Genomic DNA, 24,745 nt, shown 5'->3' on the forward strand with positions numbered 1-24,745 from the left:
AATATTGTGGGCGCAGCATGGTTTCAACACTGCATATAGACAGGGGACTTGAACATTTCAGTTATTGAGGGAGATCTGAAAAAAAGTAATTTCAATCGCTATTGCTCCCCTAACAATGATTTGTGAACGCAGCCTGACAGCGCCACTTACTTTCAAATCACCCGCTGCTGTCGTGAACATGTTTCATGTTGAAGGCACGGGTCCTCTTGGAAATCGCACCAGAAAATGCACAGAAGACCACTTGTGAAGCAAAAGGGATAGTAGGTAATCATTCAGATATGTATTGGAAGCCATCGATGTTGGTAAATGTTAGAGTACGGTTTTTCGTAAGTTAAAGCAGTATGCGAACTCAAAGGCAATACATGCGTATAGCGGCCATTCCGTTTTCCAACTTCCTAAAGCACTCTGCCGCGGCCATCACCAAGTATTGAACAACAAGCGACTGTGTATTCCATGCACAATCTGAATGGACATAACCCACGTATTCAAAAGTCTGGGCCGGGCATGCCGATCTTTAAACAGGCTGGCCTCTTTGAATCATTCATCACGTAAAATATGAACAGTTTCTTGAAATTTTTTAAACTACTTATCCTTTTAATTTTCCAGACAAGACTGACTGTGCTGTTCGTCAGCAAAACATTCGCTGCGAAGAAATTTGTAAACACAAAGCGGGATCATTGATCTGCGACTGCTGTGATGATAGACAAGTGTCAGACAACAAATGTGCAGGTAGGGTCATGCTTGTCTCTGGTCTCAATAGCAGCTCACTTTGCCATATTATAATATATTTATTATTATCACATACGTAGACCCAGTTATCCCTATAATATGACGTCACACTATGGGTAGATGACTACGATGAATCCATATTCCACATGTGGTGGATATGGGACCCGGACTACTTTTAAAACGTAAACAAAAAATCAGCTGTTCAGAAATTATTTTCAAATTCCTGAAATGCAAAAGTGGGAGGGTAATGAAGCACAAGGAAATATGGAGTATTAAAATATATGTGTAGAATAAAAAATACCGTCGATACTAGAATGTTTATGAATTTGTGTTTCTTCGTCGTTGATTTGCGATTGAAACGTTGATTTTTACACCACTGACATTTAATGCGCTATGTTACCGGCATTTTGTGTTGTCTACCTCGTCAAAATAGCCCATGTCGATGTCCATCAAACAACATGATTAGCATAGCCGATAACCCAAGACACGTACCAATCATCCCTGCAGCAGTAAGAATGTTTACTGAAGCAACATTGACGGGTTTCAAGTTCAACATCACGATCAATGCTGCCGTAGTAGTCAACAAATCGAGCCCCCGGGTCGAGCCGAGGAAGCGAAGGGCGTTCATCATTTCTAACAGCAATGACGATACTCCTGACTCATCAGAAGAAACGAAATTTTTACTTTTCAAGAGCGACGAGCTCACGAGGTTATCAGTGCACTTAAAGGTGCAGGCTTTTGCTTTTTCTATGCATGTTGTGCACCACATTGTATTGTACCGCGTTGTTTAACTTCCGTCGTCTCGCGTCTGAGCTCAGAAAGACCCGTAGTAGTCTCACCGATTGAGTCAGTGCCGAACACTGTTCTTCATTATAATATATTTAAACAAGCTCATTTTATTCGTAAAATATTAAACATACAATTGATAATTTCGTAACACATAATAATTGGTAATTTAAAAATTACATACAAACTTTGCAAAGTATAATTCTTTGAATGATGTTCGAATATTGACAAAAATAACCCGTTCCCGGTAGCCGTATACCGCGGCTGAGAGTCGCGACGTCCCGCACCTAGCGCTTGCACGTCCAATAATTTTATGAATGAATTTTCATTCAAATTGATGTTATAGTAATTACCAAATAAATACCTTGTATTAAAAATCCATAGTCTTTCCTATTTCCGCTTGATTCGCACAGAAAAAGCCCTACTAGAGATGCTAATTATCCATAGGAGCAGCTTCGGCGTGCTCGAAGTTAACCTCGACATGTACAGCTGAACGCAGTCGCAGCCACGACCGCATAACACAAGCGTATGAATTCTTGTAAAATACTCCCTCTCCTTATTTCCCAGTAATTATCATTCCTGAAAGGTTTATTCACGGAAAACTGGGTCTATGCATGTGATAAATATATAATCCCCCCCCCCCGTATTCCTCACTCGTGTGTCTGCGTCGCGGACTCGTGATTCCCCGTGTAGCGGCCGTATCCCCCCTCGCCTACGGCTCGGAGGGATACGGCCGCTACACGGGAATCACTCGTCCGCGACGCAGCCACACTAGTTTGGAATACGGGGGGATTATATATAGTATTGTTCTCAGTATTAACGTACTTAAGCAGCTTTCACGTGTCTTGTTTCTGCCTTCGCTATGTCTGGGTCACATTTTGTGTAACTGTATATCTGCTCATATACGTATATGTACTATATATTGTAATTAAAAAAACTCAAATTTGTCCAAAAGATGGTAAAAGTTAGAAAAAATAATGCGTCCAGGGGATTTAAATCTTTATATTTATGGCGTCATCGGGCATCTTCCTTGTAACATGCAAAGATTCCCCGGCACAAACGCTGTAGATTCGAAATCATTGCCAAATGAATAGATACTTTACTTGAGGTGTGAACTATCTGTCAATCGGTGATTGCTCAACAAATATCACGGGTGGTGTCATATTCACAAATATTATCTTTTGTGCTACTTGATCGGTAGTTTATTTATTCTCTGGGGTGTCATAAGCCATTGATTCGGTGACGCGGAAATTTTCCGCCATCATGGGATTAGCCTACATACATGATTTTTGCCGGCCAATCCCCTAATGTAATCACGACCACCTTCGATGAAATGCCCATTAGGTACATAGTAGATATATTAGAATTTACTAATACATAGGTTGAAAAAGCGATAGCTCAGTTTAATGAGTAAAATTCGTTCTATGGCCATTTCATAAGGAATGATGAGTCGAAATACAATAGAACGTGCAGCCGACAAGACTCTTCATTTTATATTATTTATTTCTCCCCGTCATGGACGATATCGACTAAGAAGTGTTTTCACCCATACGCCGAGAAAAGTTTCAAACTCACACATATTAACGTATGCATTCGTTTCATGTTCCTGTACGACACACAGTCTGAAATTTCCTAACTGGGAGGGCAATTCTACGTCTAAATATAACGTTATTTGAATAACGTGAACTCAAATACTGTTAATGTGTTGCACAAAAATGCGATTGGTGACAAAACGTGTAGTAAAAAGAAATATTTTATAAAAACTCGAGGCAATCATTCAGGATAGAGAGATTATATTTCTGTATGGTTTTATAGAGCAAACGTCTACTTGATTATAAAATGTATTTTCAGATATAATGACTTGCGTGGGGAGCACCTGTGCCAGGATATGTGTAGCCGAGACCAGCAGCACTGGCTGCTACTGCAGCTCACAGTCGTCAGATAAAGAATGCATCGGTATGTCGAGAAATGCGAGTTAATGATTAATATATATGAGTAGTTGATCTTCATATGTTGAATTTGGTCTGTGAAACCGCTAAACTTTAATGTTATGATTCAGAGCTTTAGATTTGTCACAGTTTCCCTTTCTAGCGGATATTTTATACTATATTGACATACATGTTTGGTTGTTTAGTTTAATGTCAAAACACAAATCGGTAATTATTGACATAGATATCACAACGTGAAAACTGTTATTTTCTGGTCTGACTCATTTTTTATTTCGTTGCCAAGTAATGGAAAAACACTAACCAAAGGGATCAAAAGTCAACATCTAAAAATAAAAAAAATTACATTAAGCTGCCATATCTATTTCTGCTTCTCTAAACAGCGCATACATCAAAGTGTACTTTCAATCAAGTTTTGCATCTCCCTGCCTCCGATATCGGCTTGATCACATTCAGACCAGCGGAATCTGTTCTCTGTGAATGGACTGTAAACGTTCAAAAAGGTATGTATTACGATATGCTATTCGGCCAGAATGATACTAATACCTCTCGTTGTAGTATATATTTGAAAGTTATTTTATAACGGTAGAATGCGCCTCGTGGACAGATGTTTCAATTCTCAAACTTTTACAATGACAAAGAATAAACTGGCCTGAAAATAAGTGTGGGGGTTCATTTTAAAGCTATTGGTGTAAGAAAAAAATCTCCGTCATGAATTTTTGGAAAGTAATTTTTTCTTTTTTCAATAACATTAACAGGGGGATCGCAGCCATTTTGATTTTCAAAAGCTTTGATTTCTAATTGATGCTTCAATACCTTTGTCACTAACACGTAACTGTAATGCAACCAGCGAAAAAACAAAACAAAACAAAACAAAACTCAGCGGTACACGCATTATTTGTAAAACATCAAAATGCTTGATAAACAACAATATATACATATATTGATTCTGTACATGTGTCAAATACGTTAAGTATACACGTACGTATACTAATAAAATGCGAAACCACAGTGTACTCTTAGTGTGCAAATGTCTGCATTGCGTAAACCAATGATCTGCATAGAAATACGCTATGCATATCAACGTATTGGAATGTTCCGTATACAAAGATATACGTTGCGTATGCAATGAACATTGTGCTTTATATACGTTAATAAACGTAAATATGCTAAGCGCATATCAAACATTTTGTACAGTAATACTGCTTCAGTTATTCCTCGGGAGACTACTACAGTGATTAGGGAAGGGTAAAGTTTTAGAATGTCGGAAAAGGAGGAGGGTCATATGTTAGACACAAGAATAAGGGGGAGGTTCACATTTTACAGTACAGGTACTCATGGAATTCCTCTGGTCCATCCCTTATAATTACTGGAGGCTCCCTTAGCTTCTTCACAGGCCAAATTTCGTGCGGGTAAGTCCACGTAAATTTTGAGCTAAAGGTCAAAATAGCGCCCTAGTGGTGGTTTTGCAAATTTAAGGCCAATTGATACACAGTAGGTGGGTCTCATAACTAAACATATTTCAGCTCAATCATACATCCGTCGGCAAAGCTGATGTGATTTGCAATGGAGCTCAATCAATCAATCAATCAATCAGCAAAAGTTTATATAGCGCCAAAATCCAAAACAGAAGTTTTGCTCTGTGACGCGCTGTGATTAAGCCACACTGTATGCTCTGGTGAACATGTGAGTTTTCAGCTTTCTTTTGAAAGTTTCTAAGTTTTTAGAATCTCTAATGTCAAGTGGTAGTGCATTCCATAGTTTAGGGCCAGCGTGAGAGAAGGCACGGCCACCATAGGTTATGTTTTTGTAGGTTGTGCAAGTTAAAAGTTTCTTGGTAGATGAGCACAGTTTGCGTGTGGGAATATTAGGCTGGGTAGATTACTGATGTATGCAGGCGTTGGTTGTGGATAGCTTTGAACGTTAACAACAAAATCTTGTAGTCAATCCTGAGACGAAATGGTAACCAATGGACATGGGCAGAACTGGAGTGATTGGTGTGAATTTCCTGGTGCGTGTGATTATCCTGGCTGCAGCATTTTGCGCTCGTTGTAGTAAAGAAATAGTATTATCCGGAAGGCCGTACAGAAGGGAGTTGCAGTAGTCGAGTTTGGCTGATAAAGTTGCATGTATGATAATTTGACATGTCTCGTTACTGAGATAGCGTCGTATAGAACCAATCCGGCGGAGGTGACTGTAGATTGATTTGCAAGTTTGCCTGATGTGCTGACTGAACATGTGTTTATTGTCGAAGATCATACCAATGTTGCGCGCAGATGAGACAGGTGTGATGGAAGTAGAACCAATGTTGACAGTGTTAACAGGATCACGTGAGCAGTTGAACTTTGAACGAATCAGCAGGACCTCGGTTTTACTATCATTAAGCTGGAGTTTATTGTGGGTCATCCATTCCTTTATGTCATGGATGCAGGTCTCAATTGAAGATAGAGCTGTGGGAGAGTCGCGATGAGAAAATGAATGATAGAGCTGGTTGTCGTCTGCGTACTGGTGGAAGTGTAGATTATGCTTATGTACCAAATTTCCTAATGGACCAATGTAGATAGTGAACAAGAGAGGGCCAAGAACCGAGCCCTGTGGTACGCCGAAATTGACTTCTGAGGGTTCACTGATGGCATCATTGAGTTTGACGGACTGGACACGTTGCTTCAGATATGAATTAAACCACTTTAGTGTAACACCAGAGATTAATAGAATCTCGCATCCCTAAGGACCTGGGATCAGATTTCTCACACGAGTTGGGGATATTTTGTCTCACACGAGCCGAAGGCGAGTGTGAGACAAAATATCCCCAACGAGTGTGAGAAATCTGATCCCAGGTCCTTAGTGTGTGAGATTCTTTTTCTCACATGACCACAAAATGCGTTAAATTCACATTGGACACGTACAACATTATCCAAAATCGTGACAAGTCTGTCGTCTGCCACTGTACTTTGACCTGCTTACTTTGTAGTTCTGGTCCGTGTGTTACTCGTCGTGCCATTGGATAACATTTTGCGCGTGGAACAAAAAAGACTGTTTATCATCCAATCAGAGCTCGTGTAATATTTACTGCAGAGTGTGGGACGGTTTCTGAGAGTGTGGGATCGATTTTTCCCACACTGTCGATCCCGCACTCCCAGCGGCCAGGAATGTGAGAAACCAAGATGAGCGACTCTATCGAGTAGTATATTGTGATCGATTGTGTCGAAAGCAGCAGAGAGATCCATGAGGATGAGGAGAACATATTTGCCAGAGTCAACGGATAAACAAATGTCATTGTGTACTTTCAGGAGTGCAGTTTCCGTACTGTGGTATTTTTGTATGCTGACTGAAATGGTATCTGGAGTGACTTTTCAGTAAAGTAGTTATTGATTTGATGTGCAACGATCTTTTCGAGTACTTTGGAAAGGAATGGCAAATTTGAAACAGGTCGATGGTTCTTTAGAATGTTGAAGTCCAGGGAAGGTTTCTTGAGAAGTGGAGTTACGATTGCTTACTTGAATAACTGTGGAACTTCACCAGTGTGAAGAGACAGATTTACAGTTTCTGTGATGAACGGAAGCAGTGGGTCAAGACATTTCTTGAGCAGTTAGAATTTGCAATGGAGCTCATGCTGCTCTCATCATAACACCATAAAACCCTTGGTCTAACCTTTACATAAGCTCTTCAAACGGTGAGATCGACACAATTCTCATCCGGAAGTTAATAGGTAAATTGTGCCAAGTGTACCTGAATAAATTCATGGGTGCCGGCTTGATTTTAGTGCTCATAAATTAACAAATACGAAACATGCAAAGTATGATTTTTTCACTCGACATCAATAAAACACATTGTTGTCATTACCAAATATATTTTATTTTCCACCTTGTCATTGATGCAAGCTATCGTTACCATTACGATTGCAAAATATGGAAGAGATAAATGTGTCCTACATATGAACGAGGACTCACGCTAAGAAAGCTGGGATTGAACTGATATTTAGAAAAGTGCCCTCCGTGTCAATATCTAGATGCAGTTTGCCAGTTTTCAGTGAGAAAGGTTCTTTCCCTTTCAATACTAGACGTTGGGAGCACTGTTGCTTCACAATGATAATGATGGCATAACAGAAATAAAACAGAAATAAATTCTATTGGATTACACATTTATCACATGAAAAGTCTTCTTATTTTCTTTGATGTGGATGGATCAAAATTATTGTTAACAAATTGCATTATTCTAGTCGCGATTTTGTGTTTTATTTACGCAGACTACTTTCATTTAATGAGTAAAGCGGCCCATCATCCAGGTGTTGTGCAAATGTTTACAGGACCTTCATTAATAAATTCGATAAACCTAAAATTTTGATACATCAAATTGTTTCTCCACCAATCAGACATACTGATTCAGTAACGTGCGCGTGTCAATCATTGTCTAGCGCATGACTGATGCCAGACAAGTCAGCTATCGGCGGACATAGCTTTCACTGCACTAGCGACGGATAGCCATAGTATTGTGAGTTATTTAGAATATTTACAATAATTTTTATGAAGTTAATGCAACGACACCCACAATCGAAATAGCAGTTATCATTCTTAGTTATTCCGTGGTTTTTAAAATATCACAAGTTTACGACCTTGGCGAGCACGTAAGATTCCAATCGATGACACAGAAAATGTATACGCTTGTAGTGAGCGCAGTACTGCCATCACCGGTCTCCATCAGTGTTTCATCTTACGGACTATGATGTTTGCTTTGACACATATATCGACCTTGGGAAATTTTGTTTCATGACGGGAACTCTGTTCTGTTGTGAGTTTTGTCCGAGTCAGCTTTCGAAATACACCGGATTCTACAGCGCTGCACTGCAGAGTTAAAGTGGCACTCCCACTTGGTAATATTTTTAAAACAATTTTTAATGCCAACGGTCGATATTTGACATTGCGACTGCACACGAATCGCGAGATATCCATAAAACATGTCATTTCCCGAGCGTAATTTTTCTCATCCCGAAATTTTAAGATCGTTTCTGATTATGACCCGAAATCATCGGAAGATTTTTGTTATGCTGATTGACGATAGTCTAGGGAGTCCATCATAAGTTTGAACGACGTCGACGCAATTAATTAACCTTCCACTGCAAAGACTTTATATACAGCATTATGCCTTTACCTCAGGTAAGTTTTTTAAAAACTTCTCCTCAATTTTGTCGTTCTCATTATTCTCAATTAGTTGTGTGACATTTTAACCAATACGACATAGATGTCATTTTAAGTGTAAAATATTAGCCACCTCTGATGACTACAATTTGTCGCATGCCAGTGCTAGCTGAGACAGCCTGTCAGCCAAAACTAAGATCCGTTCGTAAAAATGTTTCCGATTTAAATATGCAAGAAAATGTACAGTTCAGATTTATATCACTGATATCATCTCCTACCGCATCAAGGTAGTTTTTGCCATATTTATTTTCAAAATGTTGAAATCCTGACAATGTCCATCACCACTGTATTGTATTGCATCGTCGACTCAGTCGGCTATCCGTGCAGTGAGCTCTTAGCAAGGCACAGATGTGTTGTACTTAGTGTGCTGACCGCGTTTGGATTTTCTTGTCAAATGTACTCTAAATATTTAACAGTTTTCCTGTAGAAATGGTTAATCTGTGTGCCGCCAGAATTATTGAGTCACAGACCATCAATGCATCGATTATCAATGGGTAAAAATGCTGAGGCACTCCCGATAATTTTCCCAGGGGCTATACACTGCAAATTCTTCTGGCTTGAAATATAACCACTTGGTTTGTAGGTGGCTTGCGGGTGAACCAGTTGAAATATTTCAGTTTGCCCGAAATCCACAAAGGTTTTTAAGGTTTGAAGTCACGCCACCACACAGAGTATAGATAGCGTGTATCAGTTCGTGTTCACTCTTAATTTAGAGATGTATTTTGGAGCATTGCGCATGCGCAGTTCTACATTTGCATAAGCGACCCGTTCAACACGAAAATGGATTTTTCTCAGGGTACGCACACCGCACCGGGTGCTTTCGGCTCTTGTGTAAAGGCGATGGAGAGACATATTCGGGTCAAGCTTGGAAGCAGAAACAGTTTGGACTTTCAGTTAACGTCATGGCTAACAGCGAGGGTGGAAAGTTAGGATTTCCGGTAGATTTTATGCAATACTTTCAGCGATCCTCTCAGGGGTTCCGCCATGTTGTTTCTGTCAGAATATCCATGATTTCATTCAGCTATATTCAAATCCATCGTACAGTGTCTTTTTCGGCCGATTTTTTCATCCCACGTAAACAACACTGTCGATGAACAATTGGTGGACACAAAGGCCAGCATTTTATGGCCGTTGCGCATTGGGGGACACTCGGCATTTCCTTACATGCATCGCGGCCTACTTCTATTTTTGGAAATTCCGACGTTTTAGCTTTGTATACGTACCAAGAATATAACGATCTCATGCATGGCGACTTATAGAACAGCCCGCGAAGGAATTCTTTTAGTGAAAAAATACAGCCTTCAATTGTCCATAGTTTCGTCCAAGTGTTCAGCTGCGTCAAGTGGTAGCCCTGCGTACAATAGTGTGTGTTCCCGGCGCTATACGTCCTCCCATCCGTGTAACGCCAGGAACATACAGCGTTGTACGCAGGGCCGGCTACGTCAAGTGGCAGTATACGAATTGAATCAAGTCATTGGTACGTACCGCACTTTAGATGGGTTCAAACTTAAACTGAGTTCGATGTTAAGTGATAAGAGGGGAAATACACCATTATAAATATTTAGGATTTTGATCTCGTTTGAAAATAAATATTGCATGTATCAGATATTGTAGAGTACAATAACAAATTGTCTTCTGGAGAGTCAAAACATTTTGATGTTAGGGTTGCCAAGCAAAGTGTTGTTTTTTAGATGATATATGTATGGGGTCACATGGATAAGTAACCTGGCCCTGTGATTAGTCAATTTGGTGATGCATCTTCAAGGTCTGCAGTTTGGGTATTTCTACAAGAGATACCTGAACTAACAGTATTGTTATTCCAGTAATTTTGTATTGCTTTTCATGACTGAGGATCTGAATTAAAAAAGACACTAAAAAGACACTACTAAATCATATTGCAGTATCTTTATTATATTTCACAACACCATGAACATGTATAACAATATAAGTATTATAATTTTCAAATAAATACTCTTGCAGTAAATAAATGTTTCTCTGTCTTGTTTTTGTAGTACTTTATAGTGCTGCATGGACAGTCCTGTTGAGTAACTAACTATGAGTGATATTCTGCTGACATGTGTCTTTTATATTAACCTTATAAGAACAAATGCTTTCATTGCACTGTGCAAAAAATATGACGATAAAAAAATAAGAACAAAACCGAAAGAAAACCCTCAAACTAGGTTTTTGGAGGAAATGGTTTTCCCTAAAACAAGAGCAAAATCAAAACAACCTGAAAATCAGCCTATAAGCTTGACTAGACAAACGTTATAATGCACATGAAGCAAATTTTATTTAGGCAAATTTTATCATCCTGGTGTCGTACATCTGACTAAAATTCCCCGTCAATTGGTTTCCTTCCATTAGTCCAGATCCTCCCAACCGCTTCATGGCGAGACTCCTTTGGCGTCGTTGGCGTGTAGCAAAAGACTGAGGGGAAGGGAAATTAAATACAGTTTTAGAAACCTATGTCAGTTATGGAAGCCTAGCCCCCGAGGGTCATTGCGGAAGCTTTAGGTTTTGACGATCACCTGAGACGTACCTCTGCAGACTAGAGTGCAGTCGTCCATCGGAGCATCAACGTACGTTCACCGTGGCGATGGCGGAAGAAGTTTCTACCTCCATGCAGCATCATATTTATTATAAGCCATACACAGCCCCATGGCAATATATTCGAAATGATCAACATTAACAGGCAGGGAGGGACAAACAGTCGACGGTACAATGGCGAAGTTTAACACCAAAAGAAATACAACTGCCGTGCATGCAAACATGAAATACAAGTCCGGGCAGCGGGCTCTGCGTCGCAGGGTACCGGCGTTTTGTGGCCCCAACGCCGGTAAAACACACAGCCCTGCCACGCAGGCCTTGCATCGTGCTCCCAGGAAAGTTAAAAATTAAGCGCTGGTTCCACAAATTTATCATGGGATCACTGTAAAGAGGTTTATTAACCGTTGATTCCTGATCAATTGTAACTGTCGACCTGATTCGGCAAGTTTACCGTATACAGCAGAAGCTTCCGAAGGAGTACACACGGTGTAGACAGTCAGGCAGAAAACTTAGCGCGATCCGCGCGATCGGAGCTAGCTCTGACCTCTGACATTTAGGTACGATCAACTTCCTGCTCTACGCACGCGCAGCAAAGGGTCAACGGGTCAAAACGTTACTGCGAGTGCGCATAATACATCTCTAAATTAAGACTGAACACGAACTGTGTATTCATACCAATACATTGGTGGCTTATTATCAAGCCCGTCATGGTATAAATTTAAGCCGAATGGCTTCTTTTTAAGCCCATTACAATATAATTTATCGGTTTAAATTTGAGCCACTGGCATCGTTGGTTTGTTTATATACCGAAAAATTCATTGGCTCATCTTTAAGCCAACCACAAGTGGCAACTTTGTGGGCATGGTTTGAGTATAAACCATTCAAGTTTATGAAATTAATTGGCCTGTTTTCAAGCCATTGTCATCATCAGTCACTGGTTAATTTCTAAACCAGAATTTTACATCACGTCACGACTTGACAGGCCTTTCGCACGATAGTGAGGACCATGCGCATTCAGTGCAACAGATTGATTAGCTTTAATTTTGGCGATACGATTTTGTGAAGTTTTCAATTGAACAAAAGACATGGACTTGCTTCAAGTCTGTGGGCACATAAATATCAAAACAAAAAGAAGGAATTAGCCTAATTGACAATAAAAAGCGTTGATCTCAAATGACGTCATTTTTCTTTCATTAACATGCAAAAATAAATGTAGGGCCTATACGTCGGATTGTCAACATTTTCCAAGACAACGACGAAAGTAAAAACCAAAATAATTCATGGCTCAGACTAATGCTACCACAACCGTGAGTCACGCATGCAACAACAAACTTTGGCCGAATGCGCGCGTGTAGCAAACCTGAAATCGCGATCAATGCTATTCTCAGTAGGCCCGGATTGTAGGCATATCCGTAATTTTTGCCAGGCCACAGCCTTGATCATGGGACAAGTCTGACGCATTTTATTCAGGACATGTTTAAAATGGATGTTCTATGCCCCTGAATGTGCCAAAAGTATACACAAGCCATAGCAAACGCAACTGATATTCAGACGGTCGTTCAAATTACCAAAACAACCTACAAGGAGGAAGTCCTTAACCTTTGACCGTCGTTTCACCCTTTGTAACATTACACTTTAAAATAGTTCAATTTTACAAAATGATTCACCAAGCCAATGTTTAAACTTCGTTATAGACATTATATATCCGTGACATATGTAAGAATCATAGTACTTGTTGATTGATCGTACTCTTAAAGGGACCGCTGGCTAGTGGAATCCCCATCCCTTCACTTTAGGCAGTTGCGTATTAATTCCTGTGTGGCACAGATACTGCACTGCGCGCCAAAAATTCCGAATTCCACTGGCCTTCGCATCGTAGCCGAGGCGTTATTGACGATCGTATCAGCGCTTACGATTCCGTACTCCGGCACAAGTCGACAGTAATGGCTTCCATCACCGATGAAGAATTACTTCACAAGCAAGAACTGGTTATGTACCTCAACGATAGCTATTCACGGGTCATGATCAGATGCAAGTTGCAACCGACGTCTTGGAATGAACATCCACAATTTAATCAAACGTAAGTTTGTTTTTGCATATTCCGTGGAAGATTTGCAAAGTTATTGATTTAAACAGGGCTTGTTTTTCCTCAAAGCATATCGATTAGCTTGAACCATTTTTTAGTAACATACATGCGTTTGAATATTGTCGGAAAAAGTTAAAATTTCCTTGTCACAACTATTCGCCATGTCTTCGACATACCGCTAACCATGGACGGGTGCACCAGCGAAAATATTGTTAGCACTGCTTGCTACTCGTTGACATTATCAATGATCATTGCCAAGGATGTAACAAATTAGCCTTCAATTTCATTTTATCAGGCTGAACTGATGTGTGCTTGTCCCTTTCGTATGTTTATCGTGTTTTTAGGGACGATTCAGAATTTACTTCCAGGGGGGGTGGAGGATTTTCAGGGGGGGCCACCCATTTTCCCAAGAAAATTTAGGGGGGGCCAGACAAAAATACCACAATCTTTTAGGGGGGGGCCAAGGAAAAAAACATCAATTCAATATTTGCCCAGAATTTCTGATCTCTACAAAAGAGAACCATAGACGCTACCTGGGTGACAGATAAACTCAACATGTTTAGTTTGACTCCTTTAGCTGCTAAATTCGGTAATATTCACAGTGGTTTGTTTTATGCATCTACTGTACTATCTTGTTCTCCTCCCTGAACCGTCATGAAATGTCCAGTATTTTAATAGCATGTCGACACAAACCATACAGTGAACAGTCAGGGTTGTTTTTGACGAAAAGAGATCTTGGATCAAGTCCAGACTAGAATTCATTTGTCAACAATAACAATGGTCATTTATGTTCACATTGGATGTTGCTAAATACAGCATTTGGTGTTCTATGTAGTGATAGAATAACAAACAAATGCTGATACACAGAGATGAACATTGAACAAATGCTAAAAATTACAGCATATGTCTTTTTAAGGTTGGGTTTACTTGTAGCTTGTAAAGCAGTTGAAAGTTGTGTGATAAAGAAGTGTTATTTATGCAAATGTTGCAAATCACCCGATTTCTTGGCTTCTTTTTCCTCCCAATTTGAAAATTTCCAAAGAATTTAACTCCACTCCGGCTGGGTCAAATTTACTGAAATTTTCACATTATGTTTTTTAAATACTATGTAACAAAACAACTATCAATTGGTTTTGTTCGGCAATAAAGCTCTTACATTTTTAATAAGAGGCATTTTATTTTTGCTGATCATGATTTAAATCAATTATTAGAGTGTCAGTCTTTAAACCCCTACAATTTTAAAATGAGGATGGATAATGCCAAATAAAATAGTTGTTTTTTCTACATATACTCTCCTTTCAAGTGAAATATTACATTTCAGAAAACTGTCTAGTTTATGACTTAATTTTTATCATTAATACCAAAATTGAGGTTTTTTACCCTAAATATACACCCACTTCATCCTTTGAGTACACTACTGCTCCATACTAAACTTTAGATTCTCTACTTTTTGAAAATATATGGTATGAGGGGGTTTCCTTGTCATCTTTGATGAGAAATATAGCTTTGAAAAAAACTGTGAGCATTAATTCAGAAAGTAGCATACATTAATATTATGGTGTCAGAAGTTTCAACCATGTTTTTACAATGGTGTTCTGTGTATTGAAAAATTTTCTACAGTTGAAGAAGTTCTACAAATTCAACACTTCAAATCAAAGCCATCAGCAACTGAGATGGTCAAAACATACCATCTGTCTAACATGTAAATTGTCTTTGTCATGGTCATTCATAAAAACAAATATCCTTTGTTGCCCAAAACAGATGGAACTTGTTCCCTTTCCTTAAAAATATTATGTATTACTGTCAAAAATATATGGTGAAAAATTTACAAAAGGGTTGATATTCCAATAATCCTGTATGTGCATCCAGAAGATCATGTGGCACTGCATCAATTCTATGGTGTCGGATTGTTGAAATATTGTGTACACAAGAAATTTGCTGTAGTCCAAGAAGTGATCTCAGTGTGTATGAGGCTAGGAGAAATGTGGATAGGCTTACACATTGTGTATAGATGCTAATACTTTTGTGTCCCATTCATTCTGATATGTATAATTAAATATTTCTCAGTGGCGGCTGGCAGAAAAGGCAAAAAAACAAATTAACAAATTAACATGTATTGTTTCGTGTCATCTGAAAACATGCGCATCATGACTATTTTAAATTAAAGTTTGTTAAAAAATTTGAAATATGAATGCTCTGTCAATTTGAAAAATACTGCTGACAAAATGTGAACTTTGACTTACACAGGGTTATCTGCATTTTAATATGAACATTGGATTGTTAATGGAATGAGCAGAATAACATGTGAATTCATGTTTTTGATAAGGTGTTTTGTTCAAGAAATGTTCTAAAATATTCCGCAGCATTGTTGCTTTCAGTGGCAGCTACTTGGTTTTATGACAACTAAATTAGAAAAAAAGAGAAAAGTAAAAACAAGTTGGCTTTCACCAATTTTAATTCCTAATGTTTAAAACTTTCACCGTGAGTCTGCAAATATTCAGCATCATCAAATGAAAATGTATGCTGAACTTGTGCATGTACATCTCACTTTCCAGAAATATCTGGATATCTGCAAATGATGTATCATTAAACTTCAAGATATATATCACTTTGCCAATTATCTGCTCCTCTGACTTTCTGTTCACCATTTCTAACTGACATCTTTGCTTGTCTTTGTGTGCATCATATGTATCAGTGAGACATAACGAAAAAAGTATTCATATTTAGTAATTAACTTTTCTTCAGAAATTTACAACCAGATATGTTTATTGCTACCCTTTCCAAAAGTGTGCAACTTGCAGTCCCTGCAAATCATTCTTTTTATAGTCACATACCCTGAAATGATTTGTTATATCATCGATTAAATGTCCACTACAGTTCCTGCAACTTGTTAGACTGGATATGTCTATAGTGTATGAGCATGCATGTATATATTAGGGGGGGGCCATGGAAAAAAAACAGCAAAGATGAGGGGGGGCCATAGATTTTTTCTATAATTTACTAGGGGGGCCATGGAAAAAAATCACCCAGAAAATAGAAAATCCTCCACCCCCCCTGGAAGTAAATTCTGAATCGTCCCTTATGGCTTTTCACAACCGCGAATGAATGTGTTTCCCCGAAATCGTCCGTGCTTGGTGAATAATCAAATGTGTTTTCTTAGCTCCACTGTGTCAGCGGGTCGGCGACGAGGAGCTTTTCTAAGAGTAGCCCTGAGTACAGGTATGTGTGTTCCCGGCGTTATACGTACGGCCTCCACCACTAGCTAGCCCTGCAACGGTCTATGCATAACTGGGGTTGTTGCAGCGAGATTCAAAACAAAGGGTCCTCAGGCTCCGATGATGATGATGTTGCTGTTTTTATTATTGTTGTTGTTGTTGTTGATAGTATTTGCAGAAAAGAACAAAGTATGCGCTGCGAAATTCAATACAGCCAACTATACATGTGCGTTGCAGCCTAACTATACTATGCGTTGCAAATTCAATACAGCCTAACTATACATGTGCGTTGTTGCCTAACTATACATGTGCGTTGCAAATTCAATACAGCCTAACATTACCCAAGGGTTGTCACTTCATTGCCACACACTTTTTTCAATCGCCAAAAATGCACCTAGCAAGCATCGAAATCGGTAAAATTCGACGTAGGGTCAAAGCACATTAGTCCTTCTCAATCATACTCATACATTTTTACTTCTTGCCGATGAAAAGTCGACAAATCGGCAGGTTTTTCAATGCATCTAGTCGTCTCTTGATTCCAGATTTAAAAGGCCCCGCGAAAGATCTAGTCACGTGGGCGCATTTCAAATCGAACCAATAGCAGAGCTGGATGGGCCCAGCGTGAAAACCCGGCAGTAACCAGGGCCTGGCAGTAACGTAAGTTTCTTATGTCTTTTGAAGACTATGGGTGACACTGTCTGCGTTCGTCTGCTTATGAAATTCTGGTAACTTTAACAGTTCCAGTTCACCCATAGCAAGAGAACGTTCTTTCCAAAGACGTGAGAAACTTACGTTACTGCCGGGTTTTCACGTCGGGCCCATTCGTTCAGTACGTGCTCTGCTATTGGTTCAATTGAAATGCGCCCACGTGACTAGATCTTTCGCGGGGCCTTTTAAATCTGGAATCAAGAGACGACTAGATGCATTGAAAAACCTGCCGATTTGTCGACTTTTCATCGGCAAGAAGTAAAAATGTCTGAGTATGATTGAGAAGGACTAATGTGCTTTGACCCTACGTCGAATTTTACCGATTTCGATGCTTGCTAGGTGCATTTTTGGCGATTGAAAAAAAGTGTGTGGCAATGAAGTGACAACCCTTGGGTAATGTTTAATAGGCTGTATTGAATTTGCAACGCACATGTATAGTTAGGCAACAACGCACATGTATAGTTAGGCTGTATTGAATTTGCAACGCATAGTATAGTTAGGCTGCAACGCACATGTATAGTTAGGCTGTATTGAATTTCGCAGCGCATACTTTGTTCTTTTCTGCAAATACTATCAACAACAACAACAACAACAATAATAAAAACAACAACATCATCATCATCGGAGCCTGAGGACCCTTTGTTCAAAATGGCGATCCCCGTGGGTAAACAACTTGTCGAGTACGTTATGTTTCAGAAAACGAGCGGTTTTGGATGTTAGGAGAAGTTAATCGCATCATTCCGTGGGTCAGTAAGGAGGTTAAGGTAGGCAGGGAAAGAATTTTGCCCCGATAGGGCAGAATTTCGGCCAAAAAGACAGCGTTTTCGTTGCAGTCCTCATCCGGACTGCAGAGACCCCAGTTACATGTATGTCCATAGACCGTTGCAGGGCTGTGACGGATAAGTTATAACGCTGGGAACACACAGACCTGTACGCAGGGCTATTCTGAGAGGTGGATCATGGATGCGTCGTCCGGTGTACGTCGTCCGTAGTCCGCTGTGCATTTAATAACTCCTTGCCATTGTCCATCCTGAACGGAAAGATGGCAATCATTTAATTTTGTCATCCATCAGTTCACAGGAAAATTGCATTTAATAACCTTTTGCCATTATTGTATAGGGCGGAGACACCAACAAATAGCTGCAACAAGAGCTATTGCCACAGTAAAGAGATGCCCATTTTACCAGAAAAAGTGAGTAAAACTGCACATTTGTTTCACGCTACCTTTCTGTATGATTTTCAGGCAAACTGACTTGCCACAGCTTATTTGCAGGTATCCTCATGCCATTCTTTCAATAACAAACATACTGTTTCATGGATGATATTCTTGTTTATGTTGATAATATAACCTCAAACTGGCAACTTAGATGATTTAATACAGACACATACCTCACAAATCCTTTGGCCAAAAAGATGTAATGGTTGATTCTGTTATTCAAGGCAAATTTATGTTTCCACAGCATGATTTGAACTTGGGTCCTTTAACATTGCTTACACAAATTTTGTGAGCCATCTTGTCACTCAAGACGGGTAAATGTTAAACTGATTCATTTTCAGCAAATAACTTCCTGTACAAATGTGACTATTGACTTCCACTTACTGGTAATAGATAATTATTTGTTTTTTTTCAACAGATTGTCCAGGACATAACATACTTGATACAGAAAATGCCTTCAGCTCAACAAATTAACAATGGATTCTCTGAGTACAATGTGTAAGCAGAATGAAGACTCTGCCCTCAGATATGGAATTCAAAGAGCGGATATATATATATATAAGGTGATCAAGTATCGTTATGTGCATTGATAATAATTACATCAGGCATGAATGTTCCTCATCTTTCCACATATTACACTAATACTTTGGGTTTTGTTTAAATTTCAGCTGTTATTACATATCTGTGACATATTATCTTTGTCGTGGTCACACAACAGACAGACATGTTTAAACATTTTATTGTTATAATCAATCATATGAGGGGAGCCACTTGCTTGCACCTGGTTTATGATATTGAATCTTAGTCTGGTGTATCAAACATAATTAGCCATTTCCCTATTTTTAAACAGGCATCAAACATTTTTGGTTCTCAAGAGTGTCTTTGGTGGAAAAACTGCAGTTGGAAAAATGGTAACAGTTGTGACGTAAGTATTTCTTGTTGAAAAAAATTGTTACTGTGATTCAGTACAAACTAGTCAAGGCACATAATGTGCCTTGACTAGTTTGCTCTGACATTTGTGTAAGTTTTAGCAATTTTCAATCTTCATTGTTGTGTGTACAAACTGCAGTTTTGATAGCTATATAACAGTCTCTTGAATACCAGTGTTCTGCTTGACATGTACTGTGTGTATATGCTTAACAACCATTGTTATTGTTGACAAATGAATTCTATTCCAGACTGAAATTAGATTTTTAACAATAACCATGCTGTACACATATGAACTGGGTTGATAATTTATGTTAGACATTCATTATGCCTTAAGAAGTAGAACAAGAAACTGCAGTATATACACACAACAAAACTACTTGGAAATTGCCAAAGGCTACAGCTGATGGAATTTCATCATGCTGGATTTATAATTTCTGTCAGATTCAGTAGAACGATGTCCGTGTAACCCGACACTGGAAATCTCTCACAGCCCTGTTACATTCTGAGGGCTGGTTCAGGGATGTGCACATACCTGTACCAGCTCTGAGAAGCTACAGAGACTACCAGCTATTAAAATAATATCCTCAGTATAGTATAGTCAGAAAAATAAGTAGCACAGCTGCATTTCACATCCATGTACCTAGTGTGTCAACAGTCCTGTACAATAGTTTGTAAATAGAACATGTAACATGGGTTTGAAAAAATGAGCTTGAAAACTTTCTTCCAAATCAACCTTGTGGAAGCAATGTGTACAGTTCTGTAATAGGCAAATTGCAACATAACTTGTACATGAATTTCTGCATAGGCACAATTGCACTGTGTGTTTACAATAAGGCTGGTACAGGGAGGTAAGCTTTTATGTGACAAGGGGCTGAAAATTTCACAGCTGGTATGTTGATGTGTTCATCACTGTGCCTCAAATGCTGAACACAGGTCCTGCTACAGGGAGGTGATCAGCACTTCTGGTACATGCATATAGTGCTAGGCATGTCACATACCTACAGCACACATTCATATATCAGGGATGTGTATAAAATACCCCTGCTACAGTGTTGTCAGGTACATGGGTACTACACAGAGTGTCAAAGCTGTGCTAGGATGTTGTACAAGGACATGGCCATGCCAAATATGCATTTGTCAATTTATTTCAAGATAAAAGGCTGATATGACCATCAACCGTACCCTCATTCACATGAATCATATGTTTACTTGGTAGATTATGGCTTAGTTCTGTTGTTCTGATCTCAATTAGCTAGAACTTGGGGGTTTCTGCCAGCATTTTTGTTCTGCTTATCAACTGCAGTTTCCCATTCAAGTCATTGAAGCATGATGAAATCCTCAATGTTTAGCTACTCATTACAGTATGTACATGTAGCATTGTTATTGTTGAAATTTCATTTAGGGTGGACAAGAATTCATTTCTCAATTATAAAATTGATAAAAATGCAGGCTGTGTTTACAAACATAATACTTGGATAGTTAGTATGTTGTTGAAAGTAGGCCAAGAAATGGTAGATGATAAACAATACTGATGAACTGAAGAAGTAGCCAAAAGTTACAGTTAATGGAGCCCCATTTACTTATTTCAAACTATATACATGTGAAGTATATCATCAATGATTGCTGTTGCATAGCCAGAGTGATAAAATGCTTTCTCAAAGGTCTTTCCAACTTCTTTGCAAGTCTCAAAAGCACATTGCACTGTGACTCTAATATATCTTGCCTTGTAATATATTCATTTTGATATTCTGGATTTGAAATTCATTATCATGACATTCAAACCATAGTTTTACACATTTTTGCCAGTGCAGTGATGCAGCAAGGCCTATGACATTGACAATAACTTGTAAGAGCTATCTTTTTCATGTAGCTTGGCACTGAGTGTTTTACCATGATTTAATCTTGTGCCTCAAATTTTAAATGTTTACATCTTTTATATTCCAGGATACTGGAAAACTCCGAGGAAGAGATGCAAAGCAGCAGCCCTGTTTAGGTATGCTCGTCTATGAAGGAGCAAGCAGTTTGTGTTGTTTCTTGAAGGTGTAATATTCTGCAGCATGGAAAGAGACAATGTTATGCTGGGTTTGCTTAGTTATCTAGGGTTTCAAAGTTTAATTACATCAAATGTCTGAAAGGAACTTGTCAATTTGTAGAGTACTTCTGGCTTGACAAAGCTGGGATGTGAACTAAATGTGCTGACAATTTTGAGTGGTCTGTAATGCGCAGGGGATTTCCCGGTGAAACAGCTCGCAATTTTGCATCAGATGCATGAGGTAAACTTTATAACATTAAATAATGTTATCAGTATGATCTTACAAGTAGCATTCATAAGAATGTCATTTTCAGGGTATATACCCTTGTAAGTATTAGATTTAATTATGTTGCAACAATTAATGTTTCATTTCTTGTAAATTGCACTAAATGTTTATCTGAAATTAATTTTGATGCAGGATTTCTAACTATTTCAGGTGTTGTTTGTGTTTCAGATATTTTACAGTCCTGTTTTGTGTAGCTCCATCACATAGAGGACCCAATAGGCCATTCCATGGTATGATAATCCTCCCCTGTGTCTGCAAAATTTGAAGAAATCCAATTTGAATTTGAAGGATGGTCAGAAATAATTATCCCTCCCACCCCCCCCCGCCAATATGGCTAATATTGAACTGGTTTGTCAGCAAGCCATACGAAAGCCCTAGAGTGGCATGTCTGCAAGCCAGCTTGTAATGGCTTGTTGGTAAACCAGAGGAATCCTTATAGTGGCTTGCATGTAAACCATAATTAGTCAGAAATTGGTTTGTTGGTAAGCCACATTGCAGTAATATTGGCTTATCTTCAAACCAGATGGAACCAGAATTGGCTTACTGTTGAGCCAGAGAAGTGTGGTATTGGTTTACAAATAAGCCACTGTTCAGCATTATCTGGTATATGGGCAAGCCACAGTATCTAAAACATGGCTTGCTAGCAAGCCTAGTTCAGATAAGAGTGGATTGCCTGTAAACCATTATTCAGTGCTAACTGGCTTACTGGCAAGCTGAAGTGATCTCTACTTGGCATGTATATATGCCGTATCAAAACCAAAACTGGCATGCACAGAAACCAGACTTGGATGCCAGAAAGCCAAATATAAGCCAAAATTCACAACTCGAAACAATCCGTTTACTGACAAACAAGCCGGTTTATTTTTGGCTTGAATTTAGCTGGCCGGCAACCCAGAAAAATTTGCAGTGTACTAGTCAGCTATGCAAATCCTAGTGGAATAACCAAACTTTCTTATTGTTTTTTTTGCCGAGTCAGTAAGACTAGACTTTCTCCCACGAGGCACGACTGATCTCTGCGTCAGCGTGGACTCATACTCCCTAGCTCAGTTGACAATGGCCCCAGTGCTGAAGGTTGGATGTTCGGAAGCTGGATTTAGATGGGCAACGGAATTCAAACTTTTACTTCTGTTGAGTTTTTATCTATATCTCGCGATCCGCGCGCAGTTGCCATGTCAAATATCAAAAGTTGGCATCAAAAAATGTGTTTTAAAAATGTAACCAAATGGGAGTGCCACTTTGAGGCTACAGCTCGACAGCTTATGTCTTCACTACAGCCTTATGCTGCAGGTTTGATTCTGATAGAGAAACAATGGAATAATTTGTGTAATGAAGGAAATATCGTTGTTCGTCGCGTTACTTTATGCTCATGCTTTCTATGTTGCTTCTCTGAAGATTATACGGTACACATTATTTAAGTTGATCTCACATTGAAGTGTATCTTTCTGGTTTATCGCCAACCGGGATCACCAGGTACGACGTCCCTCGGCGATCGCCAGGTACGACGACGTCCACATTGAGCCTTGCGACTGGAGCCGTGACGTTACTGAGCCATTAAAACGATCGACGGTATCCTCATTCGATTCATGGGAATAGCTAAAGCTTTAGCGACTTGAAATTTGTTGGACATGCCTTCTCTGTTTCCACTTTTGGTTACCTTTTCGTAAAAATGCCATGAGAGCACAGCATCGATCACAACAAATCGGTCTGTGTCGCGGAGTGCATCTATGAACAGTACCATTTCAGGTAAAAAAGTTCCGCTTGATGACGCACAACAGGGGTAATATGGATTTATTATCTGAGCAGGTGTACGTCACACAGGTGGATATACATACGGGCCAGTTCATGTGATATTATGCTAATGTCTACTTGTTTACAATCCAATCCAATATGAGTATCAGTCACAGAGGTCTTTCACACCCTGATTTCGTTTTTACGGTGATCGTATTAACTTCAATTAGTTACTTACACTGACTAATACCGAATTACCAGCGGGGACTATGTCATTGTAAATGACTTGTTTTTTTAATATTTGAACATTACAGGCAAAGTTCTAGATGTTATTGTTCAGTATAACAACATTGTTGGCGACTGTTACCAAACACACTGTGGTGTTTATTACTTGGAAATTTTTGACGCAAAAGATGCGATACATGACATGCTTGCTAAAGTCTGCGGAGATATTACAAACCACCAGAGGTGAGGCTGTCAAAGTTGTTGGAATGCATATCGTATAAACAAACTTTAATGACATCGTATTTATATACTTTTAGAGCTCGCCATGTTTTTCAAATGTCAGTATGGTATAGTTTGGCCATAACATTACTGTAGTAGTGGCAATAGAGTAGAATTTTACCATAAAAGAGGAGGCACGATATTTCAGTAGTGTTTGGCCAACGCATGTGCTTGCAAAAGTTAAGATATCCTTTTAAGGAACAATAATTGTATGTTACTAAGGTTCATCAGGTGATATTTCCTAAATATTCGCAATACAAACGCTTTTTTTTCACTTTTCGATCAGTTTTGTTTCTATGAATATATTCACAGTGAGTTACATTCCTTAAAATCGAGGGAAAGACTGCGACAAATCATTGGTAAAACACGCATTTTCGGACACGAACTCGTCGACTTTCTTTATTGTCAGTTTTACCTAGACGAGCAGAGTTATGTTGAGTTCATAAATTTGGAAAGTGGTCACACGTCACTAGAAATCGCTAATGACCAGTAATTTCATTGGATAGAACAATCGACGTGTTGGAATATGTGCGACCACAGACTACGAAACATAATTTTTTTTGGACAACATAGACAATCAATATGCCAGCTACATTCCATATAAGGTCTAACACAAACTCCACTCATGTGATTTTATGATTTGATACTCTCAAAATTTCCCTTCAGCTTATTTACACCAGTGGTTCAGCTGTAAAGATTCACATGACCAGGGATGTTTTATATCTGCAGAACTTGTTTCAACTGGTGATATTTACCAAGAGGTAATTAGTCTTCGATACTTATTAATCACAGCTATTGTCATACGTTTCTGAAACGTTGCCTATGTGTCCAAGT

At 39.0% G+C, this 24,745-nt stretch overlaps 1 protein-coding gene and 2 long non-coding RNA genes across 3 annotated transcripts in view; all 3 read left to right on the forward strand.

The window, feature by feature from the left end:
* Window positions 1-24,745, forward strand: part of LOC139142963 (uncharacterized) — a 424,363-nt gene that overhangs the window by 130,406 nt on the left and 269,212 nt on the right. The gene's annotated exons all lie outside the window — the stretch shown is intronic.
* LOC139130677 (uncharacterized) lies at window positions 3,359-23,856 on the forward strand. The gene is made up of 3 exons (XR_011551939.1): window positions 3,359-3,471; window positions 3,845-3,964; window positions 23,722-23,856. It is a non-coding gene; the product is annotated as an uncharacterized lncRNA (long non-coding RNA).
* LOC139130672 (uncharacterized) lies at window positions 18,337-21,634 on the forward strand. The gene is made up of 3 exons (XR_011551938.1): window positions 18,337-18,407; window positions 19,282-19,356; window positions 21,306-21,634. It is a non-coding gene; the product is annotated as an uncharacterized lncRNA (long non-coding RNA).

The sequence above is a fragment of the Ptychodera flava genome, chromosome 1 (assembly GCF_041260155.1).
Source record: "Ptychodera flava strain L36383 chromosome 1, AS_Pfla_20210202, whole genome shotgun sequence".
NCBI classification, from domain to species: domain Eukaryota; kingdom Metazoa; phylum Hemichordata; class Enteropneusta; family Ptychoderidae; genus Ptychodera; species Ptychodera flava.